The sequence below is a fragment of the Dryas octopetala genome, chromosome 5 (assembly GCF_963921425.1).
Source record: "Dryas octopetala chromosome 5, drDryOcto1.1, whole genome shotgun sequence".
NCBI lineage: Eukaryota > Viridiplantae > Streptophyta > Magnoliopsida > Rosales > Rosaceae > Dryas > Dryas octopetala.
In genome coordinates, this window is record NC_141370.1 from 4280690 (window position 1) to 4296777 (window position 16088).

Consider the following 16088-nt stretch of genomic DNA (forward strand, 5'->3'; position numbering starts at 1 on the left):
ATTTTGAGTAATTGTAGAGAATTAAAATTGGGGTTTTAGGGCCATTTCGGGTTTCAAGTTGGATTTTTAATTGGGAGCGAAATATTGTTGTTATTTTGGGACAATTTGATTTCTAGAAATTTCAATTTATGCTTAGGATTGAGAAATTGATTGGGCCTTGTTGAAGTCATCCTTATTTGGTTATTTTAGCCTTGAAAATGGCCACTTTGGGCGGCACTAGTGGTAGTCGTGCTCACCGCTGTCATAACGTGAAATTTAGATTTGCTCCAAGAGCAATTTCTAAGTAGGTTGTGGTTTTGGCTAGGTCCGGAGTTGTTGGAGAAGCCGAGAAGTATTGGACATAAATTTGTGACCTTGCCGATACAAAATTCATCTTAGGAAGAATTTTCCGATCAAGGTAAGACCTTCCGCTGATTTTCTTTAGTTTATGATGTGTTTTGGTGTTGTGGTTGAGGGTGGATTGAGCCAAGGAGATTCGAAGAAGGAAGTAGTGCTTACGGGGTTATTGTGCATTAAGTAAATAAATCCTCGGGTTAATTGATAAATGGGCGTGGCAATTAGGTTCAATAATTCTTGTACACACTTTAATTATTATCGAGTCAAGACTAATTGAAATTTATGGTTTATTCTTTAGGTGAGACGACTGGGGTTCGTGACGATCCGGCGGAGGATCGAAGTTAGAATTTTCTCACTGTGAGTGGACATTACTTCCTTAAAATGATAAAATTTATGAAATTTGCATTTTTATCTTGGTTAATTGAATTTGATTTGGGATTTGATAAAAATGTTAGATTTCGGATTTCAAATGCTTTATAAGAAAGTTTTTAAAACATATATTTACATGTTGATTTTAGTGAGTTGTTGGGTTTTGGAAAAAGAATTTAGTTTCTCATTTTATATACAAAGTTCATTTAATATTTCAAATTTGTCGAAAAGTATTAGTTTGATTTATGTATATTGAATTTAATTCGGATTTCGTATGTTGGCTTATGGATTTTAAGTTTCTTTTTGAAAAAGTACCTTGATATTTATTTTTGGTGGAAAAAGGATGTATTTGGTTTATGGAAAAATGGTTTTCAAACCACCTTTGCAGTACCCTCCAGGTTATCAGATTTAATAGGTCTTTGGGACCCATCACGATGCACATATAGGCTTTGGGCCGTGTGTCGGGATGTTTCGCCCTTTGGGGGCCGCTCTGCGTGCACGTACGACAGATTTTTAGGCTCTGCATGTGTATGACAGATTCTCGGCTCTGCGCATGTATGACAGATTCTCCGGGTAACTGACTGGTGTGTGTTTTCAACTGTTAAGTATTTTAAGTGATGGGTTTATGGCAGAAAAAAGGTTTTTAAGTATGACGGTTTCAGTTGAACAGTTTTATAAATTTTTTTTGTATATTGAGAGTGGTTTGAGAAAGAAGTTTTCAGTTTAAATTATTTTATTACAAATGTATTATACAGTTTTATTTCGATATTTTATTTTAAATTTATAAACTACTCAGAACTTTTAATGTTTGAAGTTTTATTCGATAAAGAGTTGGTGCTTTGGTTTAGTTTTACAATACTCTTAGAGCGAAAATGATTTTAAAACTGGGGGGTGTTCAAAGAGCGACGTGAGGTTTTAGAGTTAAAAATATTTAGACTTGATTTCATTTCCATTTAAGTGTCCACTCACTGAGCCTGTCTCACGGTTTGTTTTGTTTTGTCTTAAATTGTCCCCCCAGGTAGTGGCTTTGGTGGAGGTCGAGCCAATAACGTCGAGGCATTCGCGTCCATCTCCCTAGTCGGACTCTGTAGGCGACACTTTATTATATAAAATTTCCTTGTAATAGGATAGGAGCTCTGATAACCACTCTAAAAATTTTAAGTTGGTTTCTCTGTGAAATTGTTGGGTCTGAGACCCTATTTGGTTGTGGTAGAGGTGGTTGCTGTTTAGAAGTGTTTTTAACAGGTTTAAAATTTCTGGGTTAGTCCATTTTCAGGGGAGGTTCTGCCGAATTTTCGGTAGGATTTTCCTTGAATTTGGATTCCCGCAGGACCTCTCCGGGTTTCAGGGTGGAATCCGGGGGTGGTCCTGTCAACTTGGTATCAGAGCATTAGGTTTTAGATTCCTCAGTTCTGCACTGAATGTGCATCCCCATTATTGATAAGAGTTTTGTTTTCTTATAGGTATCATGCCTCCTTGACGACGTGGCCGACCACCGGGGACCCACCATAGGGTAGCAGAAGGTGTCGATGAGACGACACAAGGTTTTGAGCAGTCTATTATAGGCTAGCCGAGGCAGTGACTACTGCTGTTCGTACTAGAGCGTTTCCTGAGGGAGAGTACAGCATTGAGCGTGCCCGTAAGCTCGGGGCCTCAAATTTTTCGGGTACTTCGGATCCCAGTGTGGCTAACGAGTGGATGATACAACTCGAGAGGATCTTCGAGGTTATGGGATGCCCTGATGACCGAAAGTTAGTCTTGGCTACCTTCCTGCTAGTGGGTGACGCTTATCACTGGTGGGACTCCGAGCGCTTGGGACTCACGGCAGCTGACATCACTTGGGATAGATTTAGGAGAGTCTTCTATGAGAAGTATTATCCCCGAGTTTATTGTGATGAGAAGAGGGCTGAGTTCTTGAGGCTTAGACAGGGGTCTATGTCAGTAGTAGAGTATGAGAGAAAGTTTACTGAACTTTCTAGATTTTGCCCAGCACTGGTGGCAGACGAGGCAGACCGATGCTCGAGATTTGAGGAGGGTCTGAGAGACTCTATTCGCACAGTGGTTACTGCAGCTAACCATTCCACCTTTAGTTCATTGCGGGATGCTGCCATGAGGGTGGAGAGATCTTTAGCGGAGCGGAATAGGAGTGAGGTGAGACGTCGCCCTCACCAGAGTACCTTTGTGGGTGGCCCTAGTCAGGGACCATCTAAGAGGGGTAGTTTCAGCTCTGGTTCTTCTGGGAGTGGAGGATTCAGAGTTGACAGACAGAGTTCTGGGGGCAGTGGAGGATCTGGGTACAGTCAGAGCTCGAGTCATCCTTCAGGGGGTAGTTCAGCCCGAAACAAGGAATTTTTGGGCAGACATCAGAGTCAGACTGGTGGGAGTTCACATGTCCAATGCCGCAGTTGTGGTAGATTTCATAGTGGGCCTTGTCAGAAGGGTAGTGCTGGTTGTTATCAGTGCGGACAGATGGGCCATATTCGGAGGGATTGTCCGAGGTCGCGACAGAGTGATGGGAGAGCTGCAGGGCCCGCCATCCATCAGGGACAGACTTTTGGGGCACAGAGTCAGGGCCAGGGGGCCGTTCAGACTGGGGGTGCCACTTCTAGTAGTGGCGCTCAGTCTAGTCATGCTGGCAGAGGCGGAGGACAGCAGAGGAGTCAGCCAGGACGTCCCAGATCCCAGGGCAGAGTTTTCGCCATGACACAGCAGGACGCTTTGGCTTCACCGGACGTCATTATGGGTACGATTTCTATTTTTGGACGAAATGTACATATATTGATGGACCCTGGTGCCACACACTCTTTTGTTGCACGTAGACTTGCTTTATCTGCCGATAGGATGCCGACCCCGTTGGAATCTGAGTTAGTTATAGCTACACCAGCCGGGGTTTCACTCTTAGCTTGTGAAGTTTTTAGGGGCTGCCCCATCTTAATTGACGGTCATGAACTGGAGGCAGATTTGATTCCCTTGGATATTTTTGACGTCGACCTTATTTTGGGTATGGATTGGCTTGCTACTCACCACGCCTCTGTTGATTGTTTTCGGAAGATAGTGACATTCAGACCCCCAGGGCGACCGGAGATTGTTTTTCATGGTGAGCGTCGAATCCTTCCATCTTGTATGATTTCAGCTCTAACTGCTAGACGTCTGTTACGAAAGGGATGTACGGGGTACTTAGCCCACATCATTGATAGTTGAGTTAGTGAGGTGAGACTGGAGGACATACCGGTGGTACAAGACTTTCCGGACGTATTCCCAGACGACCTTCCAGGTTTACCTCCAGAGAGAGAGATCTACTTTGCTATTGATTTGGTTCCTGGCACGGCACCTATTTCTTTGGCACCATACAGAATGGCTCCAGCCGAGTTGAAAGAGTTGAAAACTCAATTACAGGAATTAATCGAGAAGGGGTTTATTCGACCTAGTGTTTCTCCTTGGGGCGCACCTGTGTTGTTTGTAAAGAAGAAGGATGGAACTATGAGGTTGTGCATCGATTTCAGACAACTTAATAAAGTCACGGTGCGGAATCGATACCCCTTACCTCGTATTGATGACTTGTTTGATCAGCTGCAGGGCGCTAGGGTATTCTCTAAGATTGATTTGAGATCGGGCTATCATCAATTGCGAATTAGAGAGACGGACGTACCCAAGACTGCCTTTCGAACTCGATATGGACATTATGAGTTCTTGGTCATGCCATTTGGGCTGACTAATGCCCCAGCAGCGTTCATGGACCTCATGAATCGGGTTTTCCGTTCTTACCTAGATCGATTCGTCATTGTTTTTATTGATGACATATTGGTGTATTCTCATAGCGACAGAGATCATGAGGAGCACTTGAGGATGGTTTTGCAGACTTTGAGAGAGCATCAGTTGTATGCCAAGTTCAGCAAGTGCCAATTTTGGTTGGATAGAGTAGGATTCTTGGGACATGTGATTTCAGCTGAGGGTGTTTTTGTCGACCCACAGAAGATTGAGGCAGTCATGAATTGGGAGCGACCGACTAGTGTAACTGAGGTGAGGAGTTTCCTTAGCTTGGCGGGTTATTACCGTCGTTTTGTAGAAGGGTTTTCCAAGATAGCAGCCCCCCTTACACGGTTGACCAGGAAAGGAGTGAGGTATGTGTGGACTGATGAGTGTGAGCAGAGTTTCCAAGAGCTTAAGAACCGACTGACGTCTGCTCCTGTTTTGACACTTCCTGATGGCAGCGGTGGATTTGTGATTTACAGTGATGCTTCACGTCAAGGCCTGGGTTGTGTGTTGATGCAGCATGGTAAGGTTGTTGCTTACGCATCTAGACAACTCAAAAAGCATGAGTTGAACTATCCGACCCACGACCTGGAACTTGCTGCAGTCGTGTTTGCTCTTAAGATTTGGAGGCATTATTTATATGGAGTGACTTGTCAGATCTTCACTGATCATAAGAGCCTCAAATACTTGTTCACTCAAAAAGAATTGAACTTGAGACAGAGAAGGTGGCTAGAGTTGATCAAGGATTACGATTGCACTTTAGAGTATCACCCTGGAAAAGCTAATGTGGTGGCGGATGCTCTTAGCAGAAAGACTTCAGGCTCTTTGGCACATCTTAAGGCGGTACGCTTGCCTTTATTAGTTGAGTTGAGGACTACAGGAGCTACCTTGGGTGTAGATCATTTTGGAGCCTTGCTAGCTAGTTTTCGAGTAAGACCAGTATTGCTTGATAAGGTACGAGAGGCACAACTTCAGGATTCCGTGTTGATGAAGCTAAGGGATGAAGTGGGAAGTGGGTTGAGAGCTGATTATACGGTCAGAGATGACGGAGTTTTGGTCATGGGTACGAGGTTATGTGTGCCTGCAGATGAGGTGCTCAAGAGAGAGATCCTGGAGGAAGCTCACAGTTCAGCTTATGCCATGCATCCGGGCAGCACCAAAATGTACCGTACCCTCAGAGAACATTATTGGTGGCCAGGAATGAAAAGAGAAATAGCAGAATTTGTTGCAAGATGTCTGATTTGTCAACAAGTAAAAGCGGAACGCCAGAAGCCTTCAGGACTCATGCAGCCACTTCCGATTCCCGAGTGGAAGTGGGAGCACATCACCATGGACTTTGTATACAAACTCCCACGTACTCAGAGTGGGCACGATGGTATTTGGGTGATTGTTGATCGACTCACTAAGTCTGCGCATTTTCTACCTGTTCGTGAGACTCACTCTTTGGACAAACTGGCAAAATTATTTGTAGATGAGATTGTGAGATTGCATGGTGCCCCCGTGACTATTGTGTCAGATAGAGACTCACGATTTACTTCTCGGTTTTGGGAGAGCTTACAGCGGGCTTTGGGTACAAAGTTACATTTTAGCACCGCCTTCCACCCACAGACCGATGGACAATCAGAAAGAACTATACAGACTTTGGAGGACATGTTGAGGTCTTGTGTCTTGCAGTTTAAGGGCAATTGGGATTCTCACCTACCATTGATGGAGTTTGCCTACAACAATAGTTATCACTCGAGTATTGGTATGGCTCCTTATGAGGCCTTGTATGGGCGACAGTGTAGGACACCTATCTGTTGGGACGAAGTCGGTGAGAGGAAACTTATTGGGCCGGAATTTGTACAAATGACATCAGAGAAAGTACAAGTTATTAGGAGCAAGTTGAAGGCGGCTCAAGATCGACAAAAGAGCTATGCTGATACACGCAGGAAGGATCTTGAGTTTGAGGTGGGTGATCAAGTTTTCCTAAAGTTATCACCCTGGAAGGGTGTAGTGCGCTTTGGGAAGCGCGGGAAGTTAAGTCCTCGTTTCATTGGACCATATGAGATTTCGGAGCGAATTGGTCCAGTTGCATATAGACTTGCCTTACCTATAGAGCTCTCTCGGGTCCACGATGTGTTCCACGTGTCTATGTTGCGTAAGTATAGACCGGATCCTTCTCATATTTTGGAGAACCAGCCTGTTGAGTTGAGAGAGGATTTGTCATATGAGGAGCAACCTGTTGAAATTTTGGACCGTAGAGAACAGGTCCTTCGTACTAAGACCATTCCTCTGGTTAAAGTTCTATGGAGAAATCACACAGTGGAAGAGGCGACGTGGGAACCGGAGGAACAAATGAGAGCTCAATATCCACAACTCTTCGCATGACAGGTACAAATTTCGAGGACGAAATTTTCTAAACGGGGGGAGGTTGTAACGACCCGAACCCAAGTCTTAATTCTTTAATAAAAAAAATATATATATATATATCTTTTGGACGGACCTTATCAAATTTTTGGAAGGGAATTCTAGCATTTAGAGGGGAGTTTTAATTCAAAATTTGTAGCCTTTAAGTTCGAGACGGTGAATTAGAACTCTAGTTTCCAAACGCGTAGACAAAAACAGTGTTCAATTTGAGAATTTTAGTAGAAGGGTGGAGAATTTTCTAGAAAGGGGCAATTGGGTAATTTCAAGCCCAAATACCACCATTTAAAATCAGCCATCTCTCTCTCTCCTCATTCTCTTTCTCTAGAACTCTCTCTCCCTTTCTCTTCATCTTCTTCCCTCACCGCACCCTCCCCTGCGCGCGTCACCAGCCCCCACCAGCGATCATCAGCCACCACCAGCCACCACCAGCGACCGTCAGCCACCATCACCGGCCACCCATCGCACCCCCCAGTGCCGACCAGCCCCCCCGAGCCTAGTCTCTCTCTCTCTCCCTTTTCCTCTGTGCGCACTCAACCTCTGCACCTAGTCACCATTTCCGTTCACGTCGCCGGCCATTCCGACCACCTGAGACCTCCGGCGACCCTTCCTTTGGCCGACCGACTTAGCCTGGCCCTCCTCCTGCACCGAGCAGCTCCCACGGGTCGGAAACGACTCAAGAACCACCTCAAAACCGCCAGCCTCATCCTCCAATTTCCGGCCAGTTTTCACCACCAATTTTCGAGGATTTAAATGGGGTTTTCTCATTAAGGTATGGGCTGCCAATCTCCCAGTTTTTTTTGGATGTTTTATTTTGAGTAATTGTAGAGAATTAAAATTGGGGTTTTAGGGCCATTTCGGGTTTCAAGTTGGATTTTCAATTGGGAGCGAAATATTGTTGTTATTTTGGGACAATTTGATTTCTAGAAATTTCAATTTATGCTTAGGATTGAGAAATTGATTGGGCCTTGTTGAAGTCATCCTTATTTGGTTATTTTAGCCTTGAAAATGGCCACTTTGGGCGGCACTAGTGGTAGTCGTGCTCACTGCTGTCATAACGTGAAATTTAGATTTGCTCCAAGAGCAATTTCTAAGTAGGTTGTGGTTTTGGCTAGGTCCGGAGTTGTTGGAGAAGCCGAGAAGTATTGGACATAAATTTGTGACCTTGCCGATACAAAATTCATCTTAGGAAGAATTTTCCGATCAAGGTAAGACCTTCCGCTGATTTTCTTTAGTTTATGATGTGTTTTGGTGTTGTGGTTGAGGGTGGATTGAGCCAAGGAGATTCGAAGAAGGAAGTAGTGCTTACGGGGTTATTGTGCATTAAGTAAATAAATCCTCGGGTTAATTGATAAATGGGCGTGGCAATTAGGTTCAATAATTCTTGTACACACTTTAATTATTATCGAGTCAAGACTAATTGAAATTTATGGTTTATTCTTTAGGTGAGACGACTGGGGTTCGTGACGATCCGGCGGAGGATCGAAGTTAGAATTTTCTCACTGTGAGTGGACATTACTTCCTTAAAATGATAAAATTTATGAAATTTGCATTTTTATCTTGGTTAATTGAATTTGATTTGGGATTTGATAAAAATGTTAGATTTCGGATTTCAAATGCTTTATAAGAAAGTTTTTAAAACATATATTTACATGTTGATTTTAGTGAGTTGTTGGGTTTTGGAAAAAGAATTTAGTTTCTCATTTTATATACAAGGTTCATTTAATATTTCAAATTTGTCGAAAAGTATTAGTTTGATTTATGTATATTGAATTTAATTCGGATTTCGTATGTTGGCTTATGGATTTTAAGTTTCTTTTTGAAAAAGTACCTTGATATTTATTTTTGGTGGAAAAAGGATGTATTTGGTTTATGGAAAAATGGTTTTCAAACCACCTTTGCAGTACCCTCCAGGTTATCAGATTTAATAGGTCTTTGGGACCCATCACGATGCACATATAGGCTTTGGGCCGTGTGTCGGGATGTTTCGCCCTTTGGGGGCCGCTCTGCGTGCACGTACGACAGATTTTTAGGCTCTGCATGTGTATGACAGATTCTCGGCTCTGCGCATGTATGACAGATTCTCCGGGTAACTGACTGGTGTGTGTTTTCAACTGTTAAGTATTTTAAGTGATGGGTTTATGGCAGAAAAAAGGTTTTTAAGTATGACGGTTTCAGTTGAACAGTTTTATAAATTTTTTTTGTATATTGAGAGTGGTTTGAGAAAGAATTTTTCAGTTTAAATTATTTTATTACAAATGTATTATACAGTTTTATTTCGATATTTTATTTTAAATTTATAAACTACTCAGAACTTTTAATGTTTGAAGTTTTATTCGATAAAGAGTTGGTGCTTTGGTTTAGTTTTACAATACTCTTAGAGCGAAAATGATTTTAAAACTGGGGGGTGTTCAAAGAGCGACGTGAGGTTTTAGAGTTAAAAATATTTAGACTTGATTTCATTTCCATTTAAGTGTCCACTCACTGAGCCTGTCTCACGGTTTGTTTTGTTTTGTCTTAAATTGTCCCCCCAGGTAGTGGCTTTGGTGGAGGTCGAGCCAATAACGTCGAGGCATTCGCGTCCATCTCCCTAGTCGGACTCTGTAGGCGACACTTTATTATATAAAATTTCCTTGTAATAGGATAGGAGCTCTGATAACCACTCTAAAAATTTTAAGTTGGTTTCTCTGTGAAATTGTTGGGTCTGAGACCCTATTTGGTTGTGGTAGAGGTGGTTGCTGTTTAGAAGTGTTTTTAACAGGTTTAAAATTTCTGGGTTAGTCCATTTTCAGGGGAGGTTCTGCCGAATTTTCGGTAGGATTTTCCTTGAATTTGGATTCCCGCAGGACCTCTCCGGGTTTCAGGGTGGAATCCGGGGGTGGTCCTGTCACAATGGGATTAAGAAACCCATCAACCATGGAGAAATCCTTCTAAGCTTTTCCCAGTGCCCTGGGAGTGGTAGTTCTTCTTCAGCAGTTGTTGTAGCTCCATTATCAGCAATTTCAAGAATTTCTTCAAGCTGTTGAATCTGATGTTTGTCTATATGACTAGACTTTCATGCATATTCTAGACATATCAAAGGTTCTATTGCTACCGATTTTATGAAAAGATGTTCAGAAATAATTTTTTTGACGGATTTTAAAGTTGGGTCACATACACTAAATTTTTCCTGACAGTTTTGATGTAAATTAAAAGGATTTTGAAATACTTATCTAATGAACTCCAAAATATGTGATATTTTGAGGGATTGATCCTTGATGTGTGAGTTTTTTATTTTATAATTTTAGACTTGTAGAATATGCATTTCATTTTTGGCGATTTTCAAAATAGTCCAACACATTAGTTAGAGATCGAAACTTTTTCAAAACCTCAAAAGTAAGTTAACTTAAGACCTGTTTTGGTTACTAAATGGAAAGAAAACAGTTTTCTATATATATATGTAGGGGAACCACTGGGAGAAGGTTCTTGATGTCACTAGTTTGGAGTTAATTAGGATTAATTGAGTAGAGACACATGTTTAGAACTGTGAATTTTTCATGGTTATTAAGAAAATACAAAAAAAAAAAAATGTAAACAAGCTCATTTCCAGACATTTTTTGTAATTTTTAGAAAATGAGTAAATTGTGGGAAAAACCGAGACCATAGAAAAATAGTATTGAATGAGACGAATGTCATGGTGTCGACGAATTCTTCATCGGATGACAAGAGAATTTCTGGTGAATTTTCACAATTCGAAGAGAAAACACACTTGGATTAAAAGAAAATAAAAAAGAAATTAGAAATACATGGATCGATAATGTGGCATCATCCTAGCCGTCCATCAACTTTGATCCAACGGTGGAGATTGATCAAGGGAGGAGCAAGACACTTGGCGTGAGGGACTTGTGGTGGAAATGCATGTTGCCACCTCAATTGCCGATTGTTCATTATACTCACTAGCTAGCTTTCTTCACTACTTTCTTTGCTAAGTGTTGAAACAAAAAAAAAAAAATCTCACCTTTGAAATTTGAAATGAGTGAGGATTATCCCACGTGGGAAGCTTCCAAAAGGTATTAAAGTCTTAAAAAAATAAAAAATATTAGAGAGAAGAGATAAACAGATAAAGAGGATCAGATAATTCATTTGAATTTAAACTGAAGTGATCATCAACGCTTTGAAGTTTAGATTGAATTTTATCTCTATCTCATATGTGGCCTCTAGTGTGGCCTATAAAAGGGGCATTCAGGCTTTGAAAAAGAGAAAAAAGAAAAAAAAAAAAGGAGGAATTAAGTTAACAAAAGGCTGAACGAACAGAAAGAAAAAGGAAGACATTTCTTTTCAAAAATTCAAAGGTGCTGGAAAGAGTTAGTCTAAGGTATAACTCTTGTATGAGGATAAAAGATTTTATTTTTGAAGGCCGGTTACAGTTTTTTTTCCCATCAGATTTCTCAAAGCCTTCTTTCATTTTGTCATTAATCTAATAGCAGCGAGCCTTTGGGTTAGTTGGTGCCCATGGGCACTATGAACTCAATGCTAGGCTACTATTTTCCATAGTGGCCGTGGTCACTACAATCCAAATCGGTGTCCACACGGCACCACAAATGACCAATCCAAAAGGTAGCCATGGATTCTAAACGAATCTGTTGGGTCGTTCTTCTTTGGATTCTAAACGAATCCATTGGGATCTTCTTTGAATTCTAAGCGAATCCATTAAAAATATGTGATCGAGTCATCACTGTCCCCCTTTGAAAATACACAAAAATGGGCAAGAGCCAAGAATCACCTGAGAAAGGAAAAATGGGGTCAAGCCGTGTAAAGATGTAAGCAAAAAATGGCTTCTCTCAACGGTGAAGTTAAAAAAAAGAAAAAGAACATTGACCTTTGGAGGGCGATTCGCAGAAGATAAATGGGCTTTGTTCTCGCCGCTACAACAAACAAATAGTCAAGTTTATTAATTGGGCGAAACAATAAGAGCTTACAAAGTGAAAGTGAGATGGATGTACCTATCTCTTTACTTTGGAAGACTGAACTTTGTTTCTGCATAGGACTGACACCTGGAAAGAAAAGAAAAGAGTTAGCTCTTTGGTCTACAACAGGTCAAGAGGAATAAAAAAAAAAAAGGGACTTTGTAGCAGGGTGAAAGTGCAACTTACAACAAAGCCATGCGACTACCTTTAAACTTTTTGACCACCGCTTGGACCGTTGGAAACCAAGCTGGTATGATATTTTTGTTTTAACAATTTGCTGAAAAGATAGTATATTGTATAAGACAAAATGGACATAGAAAGAAAAATAGGAGTAATAAGAGAAAAAGGAAATATGCAAGGATTTGTCATTCGTACAGTAAGAAAAGAGCTTGACTTTTCTTTGATTAATCAAAGTATGTCATGGAAGGAAAAGATCTTGTTTTACTCCAATTCCCCGCGTGATAAGCCTAATGTTAGAAAGTTCATTGGATGTTGCAAAGCCTGCACAAAACAAGCAAAAGTTAGTCCGCCCATGGTGAAAAAAAGGATTCATATTCAATCAATGAATGGATTCCTTACCTCAGAACCCTGCTGAGAACATCTCGCACGCACGCTAGCAAAAGAAGTCACTCTTTTTTTTTTCTCTCTCTGTACTAACTCGTCTCATCCCCAGCTCACAGGTTCTATTTGAAGGGGAGGATTTGTAGGTGTTGTGGGATAAAGATTCTCATTTCTTGTTTATCTGAGGAAGTCCCAATCCAAAAGAAACAAGGATTCATGTGCATCCTGATATGTTTCTAGCTGGCTTAAACAATGAGCTTTATGCCTTGGGAGTTGGGATTAAGTTTAGCCAAACTTATGCTCTGTTAAAATCAAGCATGTTAGAGTGGAGGTTAGGTCCATGAAAAGGGTTACCCAAAACTTCTAGTTACGGGGAAACAATAAAGTCTCTTAAAACTTAAAATTTCGGATAAATGGGTTATTAAAATCTTCCATTATTTTTTGGCTCAGCCCAAAATCCTAATCAAAGCCTCTGGGCCCGTCTCCCAAATTCTTGTTGCCCATTACAATGAATATATCAATTTAGAAATAATTGATGTCAAATATTGGTGGACACTTTCCTCAAAATCAGATCATAAATCTCAAATCTCAAATCAGATACTCAAAATGGTACAAAACCATATCTCAAATTGGTGCGTACAAAACCATTTCTCTCAAATCGGTACAAAACCAAATCTTTCAAATCCAAATCCTAAATTCAACTCTAAAGTGGCATAAAGCCAACCAAGTCAAATTCTGTAGTGAACTACGTCCGGTTTGATCCCACAATGGGTACGTAGGCAATGCGGATTAAATTCGCATACAACCGCATCCAAATCAAATACACCCAAATTTCCCAGAAATTTGTCTCACACACAAAGTCCCTGAGTTAATTTCTCAAATCAAATCTAAGGGCTCTAAACCCTACCCAAATTACACAATTCATTTAAATGGGTCATTCACCCATTTAATTCCTAAACCTTGGAACTACGTGTGGTTTGATCTTGCAATGGGTACGTAGGCAACCTAAAATATGGGTGCAACTGCAATCGTAAATAAATTTGTTTTCAATGGGTCTTTCACCTATTGGAAATCCAAACACTCACAAAGTGATCCGTTGGTTTCATTGCAATTGGAATCAAAGGGTATTCCCTTGAATCGATGGACTGTAATTAAGAGATATATTTCATCTTGAATGGGTCGTACCCAAAACAATAAAACTCTCATTCCATAAATGAATTTGGGTGAAATTATGTTGGGTAATATTATGGTTTATTAACCATTTTTGTTCAACACTAAGTGTACCTACCTATCAAGCCTAAAAATACTCAAGGCTTCCCCTTCATTTTGCCACACTTACACTTATGGTTTTGGGAGCTTCTCAATCCTAAAGGCAATGAGATTGACACTTAAATAGTGTCCACAGTTATAGTCATTTGGATTGGAATGAGAGAAAGACTGAATCATATTGTACTCATAACTGAATAGGTTCTCACACTGCCATTTACCTTAGTTTGGGTAGCCATGACGCATAGCGAAGTGTCAATCATAAGCTTGTGGAACTAGAGAATTAATACAGAGTTTTTTTAATTCTAATTATTAGGAAAAGTTAATAGATTTAAATTGGTTTAAATTCCACGGCCAAATTAGAGGAACCTATGAGGCCTCACAGCTATAGATGAATGATGAAAATGGCACGTGTAGAATGAGTGAATAAATAAGAGAATTTATTCTAAAGAAAAACTACTTAAATTAGTGATCCAAATATGAGAATTAATGTGATTAAGGTATGATATTGTCACACATGTCACATTTAATGTGGACATATACCTTAGGATTTTGACTTACATGTACCTAGTCAAAGACATGGGGTCATAAGCATAAATTTAAATATTTGATGGATAGAAAAGAATAGGACACAAAGTACATAAGATTTAATGGATAAGGATTGCTCATTTTAATATTAAAGGGACATAAGATTAATCTAAGGGTTATAATTAGAAAAGATGAAGAGAGATAAAAGATAGCTTTATAAGGGATCAAACCCTAAGCTACTTAGTGAATGCCGCACCCACCTTTCACTCTCTTCTCTCTCATCTTTTTTATTTTGTTTTCTCTAACCATCTCATAGAGATCAAAGGGTTTTTTAGCAACCCTTTTCAATATATACTCATTCCTCCCATCATTTTATCTAGTGTGTTAACCTCTACAGAGTTCATATTTTTAAGTTTTAGTGTGGTAATTAACACAAGGTGGAAGGAGAGAGGCTTTGGTGGTTCACTTAGAACATGAGGATGTTGTTTAGCTTCCATTCTCATGTTCTATGTTTCCATTAGAATCCCATGCTAGTATCATAGTTACCCTTCACCAAGTGTAATTTACATCTCATTTTAATATAATATATCATATTTGATATTAGTTTATGCAATGTACCTATATTTGAATGCTTTTTATTTTTCTTGTACATACATGGCTTTAAATATAAACTAATTGGCTATGAGAAATAGTTGCCCTACCAATTGTTTGGTTTTCCAAATGGCATATAGATTCTAAAATATACATAATATATGTTCATTTTGTTTAATGGTCAAATGCATATACAATTTGAAATATGGATAAGAGTAACTTGCAAATTTAATATATTCAAAAAGTATGAATTTTTCAATTTGTGAACAGTTTAATGACACTTGTTAATCATGGTGTCAAGTCCGAGAATTGAAGTTCAATAAACTTGACTTCGAGTTATGACAAATGAAAAGTTGTATTAATTATGGATCAAATAAAAAATCTTCAACATATTATAGATGAGTTTCATTAGTGATTATTTTTTTGTGTCTATAATAAATATGTTTTGTCCAAAATTATTTTGTTTATCATGCAAAAACAATTTATGGAACCCCTTTAATTTCATTCCTTCTTCATTTATTAAAGCCTAGCCTTTGTATTAGTTACTAGTCCTTTCTACTCTCTTTCCTTATCGCCAAAATTACCACGTGTCCAAAACAATCACATCCCTTTGTCGGTGGAATGTTGATTCCATTCCACTCATTTTGTTGATTGGCATTGGCAGAAGTTCTTCTCTTCGATAGGGGTGCATGGGACTGTGACAACAAAGTCCACTCGTCTGTTTCTATATTGAAAAATGCTAGCATAAGTGTTAGAAATTTATCATAAAAATGCATCAGAGAATAAAAATTTACATAATCGTCATCGGATTGATACATGATGCAAAAAAACAAAAATAATCATGGGAGCATTCATACCTTGTTGCCAAAATTGAAAACCGATCGTGTGAATCAACGTGCCATTCACTAAAAAGTTGTTCTTAATATTTCAATCACTACAGTGAGTGAATGATCTCTAAGAGCATGTACAATGGGAAAAAACTAAAATCTATGCTAAATGCTATATTTTTAGCTTTTTGTTATAGCTTTTTCTCCAATGGTACAAAATCTATAATCTTGTGTTTAACCAATGTGGACAAGTCATGTGTATAGCAATTGACTCCAACACCTTCAACATCTTTTTGTTCTTGTTGAAACCCTAACCTGAAGAACTACTGCTGCTGCACTATTCCAAGAGCAACTCCAGCTCTTCTCTTGTGCCGCTGCTAGCCTATCTTCCTTTCTTAAAATCCTAGTCAAACACCATCAGCAAACCCTAACCAAACAGAAAGGTGCCGATCAGTGATCAACCAAGCTGAAACCCTAGCCTCAATCTTTCTTTGAACGAAACCGT